The 12683-nt window shown below is 43.8% G+C and overlaps 2 non-coding genes across 2 annotated transcripts; both read right to left on the reverse strand.

The window, feature by feature from the left end:
* Positions 1 to 6069: 6069 nt before the first annotated feature.
* Positions 6070 to 6142, reverse strand: trnak-uuu (transfer RNA lysine (anticodon UUU)). Its single transcript has one exon. It is a non-coding gene; the product is annotated as a tRNA-Lys (tRNA).
* Positions 6143 to 11506: 5364 nt separating this feature from the next.
* On the reverse strand, positions 11507 to 11579 carry trnak-uuu (transfer RNA lysine (anticodon UUU)). Its single transcript has one exon. It is a non-coding gene; the product is annotated as a tRNA-Lys (tRNA).
* Between the last annotated feature and the right edge of the window lie 1104 nt (positions 11580 to 12683).

Raw genomic sequence — 12683 nt, forward strand, 5'->3', positions numbered from 1 at the left:
TCTTGATTAACAAGGGGTGGGTGAAAGTGTACCGGGGTAGACGGCAGGTTCCAATCAGATAGGTCATCACCCTATTGAATGGCAGAGCAGAATGGAAGGGCCGAATGGCCGACTCTTGCTCCTGGTTCGCATGTATGTTCGTATTTTGCCTTAAATTGACATTTAGGCCGAAGTGACATTTTTAAAATAATTCCTTTCAGCGCAACCCAGTGCAACAGAAATGATCAAAGAGCCTGCAAGTGGCAGGGAGGTGGCGGTAGGCTGTGGACGTTGTTGGGTTGGGGCGGGTTGTGGGATTGGTTTGGCGTGGGGGCGAACAGTAAATTCTGGAAAAACTCAGCAGGTCTAACAGCATCTGTGGAGAGAGAGAAACAGAGTTGACCTTTCGAGCCCGCATGACCCTTCTTCAGAGTTTCAGTGTTATTTAATCTCAAATTCCTCTTTGCTTTACGGGTTTAGGGCAGCTCGTGCCGCTAAAAACGGCGGCGGCCGGGGCGGGGTTTCCGGCATCGGGGGCGTGGCTTCATTTGCCCGCTGCTGAAGGCCCGGTTTACCCGCTGCGGTGCGGATTCCTCACCCTGCCCCCGTCGGAATGTGGGGCGAGAAATGTTCTTTCCGACTGTGATTGCAGTTCCTCCGGAGTTCTGATTGGATGGCAACCAGCCAACATGCAAATATGAAATTCCGGTTGCAACCGCGGGCAGCGCACTCGGCAGAGCATCAACCTTTCAAGCCGAGGGTCCAGTGTTTCAGCCATTTTCCTGTAAATGCGTTTGTGCTTCTATCTGGCCGGCTCCGTGCATATTGTGCACATGTTTCATTTACCCAAATATAGCTGTTAGATGAATATTATAATTTTTTTCTTTCAATCAAGCAGCCCCCAAAATTTACCAAAAATAGTTGAAGAGCGTTTTCTGGGCGCGGGCCGGACTTTGGGGTGAAGTGGACGGGTTTACGAAGAGGTTTTAAAATTTGTGAAGAGCAATTTTGATTGAATTTAGCAAAACTATTGGGAATGGGTGTATGAGTGGAATCGGCTGAACACAGTGGATGACTGCAGAAAAAGTGCAGAATCTTAAGGATGCAATGTTCGCTGTCAGCCAGTAAAGGTCGCTGTGCCCAATTTTCCTTTTAAGCCCGGATAACTTAGTCGGTGGAGCATCAGACGTTTAGTCTGAGGGTCCATGGCTCAAACCCTGTTAGGGCGCTGGGTTTAAACGAGGGTTAATGATTCTTATATGAATCTCAGAAATTGCGAGTAGCTGCTGCGCATATCTTTAAGATCATTCAAGCATTTGCAATGCGCTGATCCTATTTGAACAGGAATTTTCTGATGTCGGTGTTTGCAGTTGTATTGAATGGAATTTTAGAAATTATCAATTTATATTTTCACTCAGCCCCGACTGAGTTGACGCGTTAAATGTGTTGTTCATTGCCGTCCAAATAAAGCTCATAATCTGTTTCAATTTGTTCCATGACAATTAGGGCTCAAATATAATTTATTTTATATTTTCTGAATGTCATTTGAGAATTTACAGGCGATGTGATGTTGTGAAACGGCAGCTAATGGATTTGCTTTGATGTGTAAATAGAGTGTTATTTGCATTGACAAATTTTGCACTGAGTGGCAAGAGATAACTCCATCAACACGGGTAATTTCCTCTCCAATCTACTCATTCCAACTTTCTCATATGTCACCCTTCCTTGCATGGTGATGAGTCAACATCCTTGACCCTCCTCCCTAACAGCACTGTTGGTGCGCCAACACCAAAGGTGCTGCAGCGGCTCAGGAAGACACTCGCCGCCACCTGCTCAAGGGTCATTAGCGATGGGAAATAAATCCAGGGCGAGCTAGCTGATGCCAACATGCTGTGAAACCATATTCTTTTAAAAGAAAACATATTTTGATCACCAGCTGATTTTCCACCCAATGACATCACTTAAAGGTATAAACTGAGCGATGACTTTTCTCGAAATGCTGCAAAAGTCCCAATGGACCATGTTGAAGAGGAGCAGGGGAGGAATGCCTGGTGTCCTGGGTTATCGATTAATCAGCATCAATCATGTAGATTACCAGGTGATGATCCCATCGCTGTTTGTGTGAGCTTGTGGTTTGCAAATTGACTGCTGTGATTCCTCCATTACTACAGTAAGAAGGCTTCAAAATAATTTAATTACCTGCAGAGAGCTTTGGGATATTTCGCAGACTGAACACAATCGTAAATCCATTCACAAATGCAAATGTGCAGTCGGCCAGGGTTACACAGTGTAGTGGTTATCAAGTCTGCTTTACGTGTCGAAAGTCCTGGGATCGATCAAGGGAGCTAATGTTGCCTTTCGGCCAATCGAATGGCAACTGGAATTCAACAAGGATGATGGTGAAGAGCAGCTGGTCCTCACTAAGCCCTCTTAATGTGTTCCTCACAGCCAGCATGCTAAATGAAAATCTCTTTCCCAAAATACAACATTTAATAAGGGTGCAGTATACTCACCCTAACCTTGATCCTTTCTGCTCGTGTGCTTGTATAGATCACCCTTAAATTACTCTGTTCTCTCTCTCGGGCTGGGTGTAACCTCATTCCGATTCCCGCGGATCATAGCCTTACTTTCTCTCGCTGGTAAATACCAGAGCAAACGAATCATTCAATATCCCTGCCGCCTGCCTCTCGTTACTAGGAGTATTACCCTTTCTATCCCATTTGCGCCCCAAAGCTGTCTCCATTGTAAGTGCTCACCTGTAAAATATTTCAATGTATTCTTTTGTGTTCCTAGATTATTGAATCTCAAAATAAAAGCAAAATACTTCTGATGCTGGAGATCTGAATCAAAAACAGTAAATTCAGGAAAAACTCAGCAGGTCTAACTGCATCTGTGGAGAGAGAAACAGTGTTTACGTTTCGAGTCCGCATGACCCTTCTTCAGAGCGTCAGTGTTATTTCATCTCAAATTCCTCTTTGCTTTACAGCTTTAGGGCAACTGATGTCGTAAAAAAGAGGAGGGGGTGGAGGTGGAGGCGGGGGTGCAGACGTGGATTCACTTGCCCACTGCTGAAGACCCGGGCAACCCGCTGCGGTGCGGATTTCTCACCCTGCCCCCGTCGGAAGGTCGGGCGAGAATTGTGCAGTCCCGACTGTGATTGTAGTTCCTCGGAAGTTCTGGTTGGATGGCAACCAGCGAAAATGAAAATATGAAATTCCAGTTGCTACCCCGGAGAGTGCACTCGGCAGAGCATCAACCGTTTAAGCTGAGGGTCCAACGTTTTATTCCCTTTTCGTCCACTCTTTTTGTTAAATTCTTATTTCTCGTGTGAATCATCCAATTCAGTGACACTTCAACAAGCCACGCTGACTTCGTGATTATGTTTCGTGCTGCTCTGTCATTTTGCTGGACATGCGTTTAGAGGTTTTTAGATCCAGCCGGCTCCGTGCATAATGTGCACATGTTTGCATTAACCTAAATTTGGCTGTTAGATGAATATTATCATTTTTTTTCTTTCAAACAGGCAGTCCCCAAAATTTACCAAAAATAGTTGAAGAGCGCATTGTGGGCGCGGGCCAGACTTTGCGTTGAAGTGGAAGGGTTTGTGATGAGGTTTGTAAAATTTGTGCATAGCAATTTTGATTATATTCAGCAAAAGTATGGGGAATGGGTGTGTGAGAGTAATCCGCTGAACACACTGGATGACGGCAGAAAAAGTACAAAAGCTGAAAGATGCAATGTTCGTTGTCAGCCAGTACAGGTCGCTGTGCCCAGTTTCCTTCCGGGCTGCGGCCAGCTCAGTCGGCAAAGCATCTGAGTTTTAACGTACAGGGTTCAAGTCCCTGCTCGGGCGTTGCATTTAACTGTGAATTATTGATTCTTATGTGAATCCCAGAGAATATGAATATCTCTTCAAGATAGTTCAAGGGTTTGCGATATGCTGAACACCAAGGTAATTTCTGATGCGGTTGTTTTCAGTTGTACTGAATTTTTTTTTCGAAACGATCAAATTCTATTTTCACCCAGCCCAACTGAGATGACGTGTTAAAGGTTCCTTGCCGTCCAAATAAATCTCATAATCTGTTCCAATTCATTCCATGACAGTTAGATTTCAAATATAATTTATTGTATGATATTTTCTGAATGTCATTTGAGAATTTGCAGGCAATCTAATGTTGTGAAATGGTAGCTAATGGCTTTAATTTGAAGTGTAAATAGAGTGGTATTTTCGTTGAGAAATTTTGCATTGCCAGTGGCAAGAGATAACTCCACCAACACCTGTAATTTCCTCTCCAACCCTCACACTCCAACTTGCTTATATATCACCCTTCCTCCCATGGTGTTGAGTCAACATCCTGGAACCTCTTCCCAAACAGCACTGTCGGTGCACCAACACCACAGGTGCTGCAGCTGCTCAGGAAGACAACTCACCACCATCTCCTGCAGGGCAATTAGTGATGGGCAATAATTGCAGGACCAGATAGCTGATGCCAACATCCTGTGAAACCATATTTAAAAAAAAACACATGTTCATCGACAAGCTGATTTTCCACCCAATGACACCACCTAATGATGTAAACTTAGTGATACCTTTTCTGCAAATTCTGCGAAAGATCCCAAGGCACCGTGTTGAAGAGGTGCAGGGGAGGAATGCATGGCACCCTGGGTTATCGGTTAAGCAACATAACAACGGTAGATTACCAGATCATGATCACATTGCTGCTTGTTTGAGCCTGCGGTTTGCAAAGTGACCTGAAAATTGACCTTCTTACTGCAGTAAGAAGGCTTCAAAATAATTTAATTACGTGCAGTGAGCTTTGGGATATCATACTGTCGTGAATGGTACTGTAAACATTCAAACCTTTCCTTTTTCTTTAGCACAATATTAGGGAGGATGGTGAAAATCTTGCCAAAGTGATAGCATAAGTGAAGAGATGGGAAGAGTTTGTGTGAGAGAATTCAGAGCTTTGGTCCAAGGCGGGTGATGGCACAGCCATCAGTGTTGGAATGGTTAAAATCAGGGTGCTCAAGGGTTCAGAATTAATGAGCGTTGGGAGAGTTTTAGAGTCTCTTCAACCAATTTTTATACAGCAAGCTCACGAAAAAAAAACAACGTGATGATGGCCTGGACATCTGTTTTTGCTGTGTTACTCAAAGGGTGCGCATAGAACCATAGGCATTACTCCCATGCTCCTCCTCACAATGATGCTGTGGGATATTTTTCACATCTTGCACCAAAGAAAAGCAAGTCTACATCTTTAAGCATTGCCCGTGGGTGGAGAGTAAGCTCGTAAATCAAAATGGTGACGTTGACATCGCTGATTGGGCCATTGCTCATTCCCAATGCCCTTGAGAAGGTGGTGTTGAGCCATCCCCTTGAAACGTTGCAGCACATTTGGTTTAGTTACATCCACAGCGCTGTTCGGAAGGGAGTTCCAAGGATTTACACTGAACAGGGACTTGAATCCAATAACAGAGAAGAAACGGCGATCGAGTTCCAAACCAGCGCGGCCTGGGGTTTGGAGGAGAAGTTACGGGTGCTGATGCTCCAATGCATCCACTGTCCTTGTCTTTGGTGGCGTTTGCGAGGCTGGAAGGTAGTACGAAACTTCGGAGTTGCTGCAATGCATCTTTTAGATAGTACACCACAACTGCCACTGAATTAAAAATTTGTCAACGAAAACTACACTTAATTACAGTGTAAAGCAAAGCCATTATGAACAACCGCTTCAAAACAGCAAGCTGCCTGGAAAGTGTCAAAATAAGTTCAGAAAATGTTATAAAAGAAATCAGAATTTAAAATTATATGTCATGGATGGATTTAAAAGACCTAGTAATGAGCTTTATTTTTGGAGAGAAGGGAAGATCAGCTTCGCATAGCCGTGTCCCTTGGGGCTGGATGAAAGTAATGATTGACACTTCAGAAAAAAACGGAATAGAAAATACATTAAAATATCGCATCAGATAACACTGTGCGTTTCACACAGAGCCAGCATGTCGCAAATCTTTAAAATATCTTGAAGAGATAAGCGTAAATTGGCGGGAACGGAATGATTGGCATGAGAACCTATAATTCAGATTGAAAAGAAACACCCGAACAGGGACTTGAACCCTGGAACCTCAGATTAAAAGTCTGATGCTCTACCGACTGAGCTATCCAGGCTCATGGCTGGTGTTGACACAGCGACCTTTCCTGGCTGACGGTAAACATTGCATAGTCCAAATTGTGTTTTTCCTTCTGTAGCTTCCAAACTCTGTTCAGCGGATTGCTGCCACACATCCTTTCTCGCTACCCTCATTTAAATGGAAACCACTCCTGCCCTTTATCTTGGGATATCGCAAAATTAATAGGACCAAATTGTGCATTTATTCTGGCCTTTCCCTTTGGCACTCATCATCTTACCCCCCAATCTCCTCCACACACGTGCTTCACAATTACTCTCCACACACCCTCACCTGTCCACTTCCCTCCAGCTCCCGGCCCGCCTTCATGAAACACTGTCTCATTTTTGCTGCTTTTTTTTTTGGAACGTGTTGGGGGCAAAAATTGATAATATTGTGCGAACCGCCAGCTGAAGGTAAATGCAAACACTTGCGGCAACAAGCAAGGAGGTTGCCGCTGAGGAACTCCTTCCAAATGTAAACACTGAAAGCAGAGAGCAGCAGGAGGAACACATTGATAAACTCCATTCACAGAGCCAATTGAGGCGAGGGGTCGCGTTCCATAATGAAGTGGTTGTCTCGTCTGCTTTACATGCAGAAGGTCCTGGGTTTGTGCCCCTGTAGAATTATCGCCATGTTTTGGACAATTAAATGAGAACTGAAATTCAACAAGGATGACTGTGAAAAGTAGCTGATCTTCACTGAGCCCTCTTAATGTGTTCCTCACAGCCAGTATGCTACACTAAAATATCTTTCCCAAAATGCTACATTTAATAAGGGTGCAGTGCACTCACCAGAATCCTGACACCTTCCGCTTCATGTGCTTATCTGGATAACCCTTAAATTCTTGTGTTCTCTCTCAGGCTCGATCTGAACCCAAACCCCTCCCCCGCTTGTTCCCGCGGATCATAGCCCTGCTTTATCTCGCTGGTAATTACCAGAGCAAACTATTTATTTAGTATCCCAGCCTTCTCTCGTTATTTGGGGGTATGATCCTTTCTACCCCTTCGTGCTCCAGTTCCCAATGCTGCCTCCATTGTAAGTGCTCGCCTGTAATATATTTTAATGCATTGTTTTGTGTTCCTTGATTATTTAACTTCAAGATAAAAGCAAAATACTGCTGATGCTGGAAACCTGAAACAGGAACTGTAAATTCTTGAAAAACTCAGCAGGTCTAACATCATCTGTGGAGAGAGAAATAGATTTAACATTTCGAGTCCGTATGACCCTTCTTCAGAGATTCAGTGTTATTTCATCTCAAATTCCTCTTTGGTTTACGGGTTTAGGGCAGTTCGTGCCGTAAAATAAAATGTTGGCGGGTGCGGGGCTTCACTTGCCGCTGCTGAAGGCGTCGGAAGTATGGGCGAGGAGTGTGTCGTCTAACTGTGATTGCAGCTCGTCGGAAATTCTGGTTGGATGGCAACCAGCAAACATGCAAATATAAAATTCCTGTTGGTTCCCCGGAGAGCGCCCGCGGTTGAGTATCAACCGGATAAGCCGAGGGCCCAGTGTCAAATTTCCTTTTCGGCAGTTTTTTTTGGTTAAATCCTCAGTTCTCATGTGAATCACCCAATTCAGTGACACAGCGACAAGCCACGAATTTGTGATTGTGGTTCGTCCGGTACAGTGATTTTCCTGTACATGCGTTTATGAGGGTTTTCTATCCGGCCGGCTCCGGACATATTGTGCACATGTTTGCATTAACCAAAATGTAGCTGTTAGATGAATATTATCATTTTTTTTCTTTCAATCAGGCAGACCCCAAATTTAGAAAACAGAATTGAAGAGCGTTTTGTGGACGCGAGCCGGTCTTTGGGTTGAATTGGGCGGGTTTGTGATGAGGTTTGTAAAATTTGTGAAGAGCAATTTTGATTGAATTTACTAAAAGTATTGGGAATGGGTTTGTGAGAGTAATACGCTGAACACACTGGATGACTGTAGAAAAAGTACAAAATCTGAAGGATGCAATGTTCGCCGTCAGCCAGTACAGGTCGCTGTGCCCAATTCCCTTGCGGGGCGCGGGTAGCTCAGTCGGTAAAGGCTTTGAATTTCCAGCTGCAGGTGCACGGTTCAAGTTCCTGCTTGGGTGTTGGGTTTAACTGTGAATTACTGGTTCTTATGTGAATCCCAGACATTATGAGTATCTCTTCAAGATAGTTCAAGGGTTTGCGATATGGTGAGCACCCAGGTATTTTCTGATGTTTTTTTCAGTTGTATTGAAAGTTTTTTTTTTGATGATTAATTTCTATTTTCCCCCAGCCCCAATTGAGACGACGTGTTAAAGGTCTTGTTCCTTGCCGTCCAAATAAAGCTCATATTCTGTTCCAATTTATTCCATGAAAGTTGGATTTCAAATAAAATTGATGGTATGATATTTTCTGAATATCGTTTGAGGATTTGCAGGCAACCTATTGTTGTGAAATGGTAGATATTGGCTTTAATTTGAAGTGTAAATGGAGTAGTATTTTCATTGACAAATTTTGCATTGCCAGTGGCAAGGGATAACTCCACCAACAACTGTAATTTCCTCTCCAACCCTCACACTCCAACTTCCTCATATATCAGCCTTCCTTCCATGGTGTTGAGTCAACATCCTGGAACCTCGTCCCAAACAGCACAGTTGGTGCACCAACAACACAGGTGCTGCAGCGGCTCAGGAAGACAACTCACCACCATCTCCTCCAGGGCAATTAGTGATTGGCAATAATTGCAAGACCAGCTAGCTGATGCCAACATCCTGTGAAAGCATATTTTTAAAAAAACATATTTTCATCGACAAACTGACACCACTTAAAGATATAAACTTAGTAATGTATTTTCTGCAAATTCTGCGAAAGATCCCAAGTGTTGAAGAGGAGCAGGGGAGGAATGTTTGGCGCCCTGGGTTTTCGGTTAAGCAACTTAACAACGGTAGATTACAAGATCATGATCACATTGCTGCCTGTGTGAGCTTGCGGTTTGCAAAGTGACCGCTGTGATTCCTACAATACTAAAGTGAGAAGGCTTCAAAATAATTTAATTACGTGCAGAGAGCTTTGGGATAACCTACTGTCGTGAATGGTGCTGCAAACATTCAAGCCTTTGCTTCTTCTTTAGCACAATATTAGGGAGGATGGTGAAAATCTTGCCAAAGCGATATCAAATGTGAAGAGATGGGGAGGGTGTGTGTGAGAGAATTTCAGAGTTTTGGTCCTAGGCAGGTGATGGCACGGCCATGAGTGTTGGACAGGTTAAAATCAGGGGTGCTCAAGGGATGAGAGTTAATGAGCGTTGGGGGAGTTTTGGACTCTCTGCAACCAATTTTTAGACAGCAATCTCACAAAAAAAAACAACGTGATGTTGGCCTGGCCATCTGTTTTTGCTGTGTTACTCAAATGGTGCACATAGAATCATAGGCATTACTCCCCTGCTCCTCCTCACAATGATGCTGTGGGATATTTTTCACATCTTTCACCAAAGAAAAGCAAGTCTACATCTTTAAGCAGTGCCAGTGGGTGGAGAGTAAGCTCGTAAATCAAAATGGTGACGTTGGCATCGCTGGTTGGGCCATTGCTCATCCCCAATGCCCTAGAGAAGGTGGTGTTGAGCCATCCCCTTGAACCGTAGCAGCCCATGTGGTTTAGTTACATCCACAGTGCTGTTCGGAAGGGAGTTCCAAGGATTTACACTGAACAGGTTCTTGAATATAATGACAGTGAAGAAACGGCGATCGAGTTCCAAACCAGCACGGCCTGTGATTTGGAGGAGAAGTTACAGGTGCTGATGCTCCAAGGCATCCACTGTCCTTTTCTTGCGTGGCGTTTGGGAGGATGGAATGTGGCACAAAACTTCGGAGTTGCTGCAATGCATCTTGTAGATAGTACACCACAACTGCCACTGAATGAAAAATTTGTCAACGAAAACTACACTTAATTTAAAGTGTAAAGCAAAGCCATTATGAACAACCGCTTCAAAACATCAAGCTGCCTGAAAAGTTTCAAAAGAAATTCAGAAAATGTTATAAAAGAAATCAGAATTTAAAAATAAATGTCGTGGATGGAATTAAAAGACCTATTAATGAGCTTTATTTTTAGAGAGAAGGGAAAAGAGCTTTGGGTTATCCTACTGCCGTGAATGGTGCTGTAAACATTCAAACCTTTCCTTCTTCTTCAGCACAATATTAGGGAGGATGGTGAAAATCTTGCCAAAGGGATACCATAAGTGAAGAGATGGGGAGGGTTTGTGTGAGAGAATTGCAGAGCTTTGGTCCGAGACAGGTGATGGCACGGCCATCAGTGTTGGAAAGGTTAAAATCAGGGGTGCGGAAGGGATCAGAATTAATGAGCGTTGGGGGACTTTTGGAATCTCTGCTTTCAATTTTTACATCGCAAGCTCATAAAAAATCAATATCGTGATCATGGCCTGGTTTTTGGTGTGTTACTGCACATAGAACCAAAGGCATTACTCCCCTGCTCCTCCTCACAAAGGTGCTGTGGGATATTTTGCACATCTTTTACCAAAAAAAAGCAAGTCTACATCTTTAAGCAGTGTCAGTGGGTGGAAAGTAAGCTCTTTAATCAAAATGGTGACGTGGGCATCGCTGAATGGGCCATTGCTCATCCCGAAAACCGTTGAGAAGGTTGTGTTGAGCCATCCCCTTGAACCGTTGCAGCCCATGTGGTTTAGTTACATCCACAAGGCTGTTCGGAAGGGAGTTCCAAGGATTTACACTGAACAGGGACTTGAATCCAAGAACAGGGACTTGAATCCAAGAAACGGCGAATCGAGTTCCAAACCAGCGCGGTCTGTGGTTTGGAGGAGAAGTTACAGGTGCTGATGCTCCAAGGCATCCACTGTCCTTTTCTTGCGTGGCGTTTGGGAGGATGGAATGTGGCACAAAACTTCGGAGTTGCTGCAATGCATCTTGTAGATGGTGCACCGCATCTGCCACTGAATGAAAAATATATCAGCGAAAATTATACTTAATTTACTCTTTAAAGCAAAGCCATTATGAACAACCGCTTGAAAACATCAAGCTGCCTGCAAAGTTTCAAAATAAATTCAGAAAATGTTATAAAGGAAATCAGAATTTAAAATTAAGTGTCATGGATGGAATTAAAAGACGTATTAATGAGCTTCATTTTTTGGAGAAGTGAAGATCAGCTTCGCATAGCCGTGTCACTTGGGGCTGGATGAATTAATGATTGACACTTTAGAAAAAAACAGAATTGAAAATCCATTAAAATATCGCATCAGATAACACTCTCTCTCCATTTCACATAGAGACAGCATATCGCAAATCTTTAAAATATCTTAAAGAGATGAGCGTAAATTGGCGGGAATGGAATGATTAGCATGAGAATCTAAAATTCAGATTTAAAATAAACACTCGAACAGGCACTTGAACCCTGGACCCTCAGATTAAAAGTCTGATGCTCTACCGACTGAGCTATCCGGGTCCACGGTGGGTGTTGACACAGCGACTTTTCCTGTCTGACGGTAAACATTGCCTCGTCCAAATTGTGTTTTTCCTTCTGCAGCTTCCAAACTCTGTTCAGCGGATTTCTGCCACACATCCTTTCTCGCTACCCTCATTTAAATGAAAACCACTCCTGCCCTTTATCTTGGGATATCGCAAAGTTAATGGGATATCACAAATTGTGTATTTATTGTGGCCTTTCCATTTGGCACTGATCAGCGCAACCCCCAATCTCCTCCACAGACTTGCTTCACAATTACTCTCCACACGCCCTCAGCTGTCCACTTCCCGCCAGCTCTCGGCCCGCCTTCATGAAACGATGTCTCATTTTTCCTGTTTTATTTTGGAACGTGTTGGGGGCAAAAATTGATAATATTGTGCGAACCGCCAGCTGAAGGTAAATGCAAACACTTGCGGCAACAAGCAAGGAGGTTGCCGCTGAGGGAATCCTTCCAAATGTAAACACTGAAAGCAGACAGCAGCAGGAGGAACACATTGATAAACTCCATTCACAGAGCCAATTCAGGCGAGGGATCGGGTTCCATAATGTAGTGGTTATCTCGTCTGCTTTACCTGCAGAAGGACGTGTGTTCGTGCCCCTGTAGTATTATCGCCAAGTTTTGGCCAATTAAATGACAACTAAAGCAACAAGGATGACTGTGAAAAATAGCTGATCTTCAATGAGCCCTCTTAATGTGTTCCTCACAGCCAGCATGCTACCTTAAAATATCTTTCCCAAAATGCTACATTTAATAAGGGTGCAGTGCACTCACACGAACCCTGACACCTTCCGCATCGTGCGCTTGTGTGGATAACCCTTAAATTCATGTGTTCTCTCTCAGGCTCGATCTGAACCCAAACCCCTCCCCCGCTTGTTCCCGCGGATCATAGCCCTGCTTTATCTCGCTGGTAATTACCAGAGCAAACTATTTATTTAGTATCCCTGCCTTCTCTCATTATTTGGGGGTATCATCCTTTCTACCCCTTCGTGCTCCCGTTCCCAATGCTGCCTCCATTGTAAGTACTCGCCTGTAAAATATTTTATTGCATTCCTTTCTGTTCCTGGATTGTTTAACCTCAAGAT

Source organism: Cetorhinus maximus, chromosome 35 (assembly GCF_964194155.1).
Source record: "Cetorhinus maximus chromosome 35, sCetMax3.hap1.1, whole genome shotgun sequence".
In the NCBI taxonomy this organism is placed as follows: domain Eukaryota; kingdom Metazoa; phylum Chordata; class Chondrichthyes; order Lamniformes; family Cetorhinidae; genus Cetorhinus; species Cetorhinus maximus.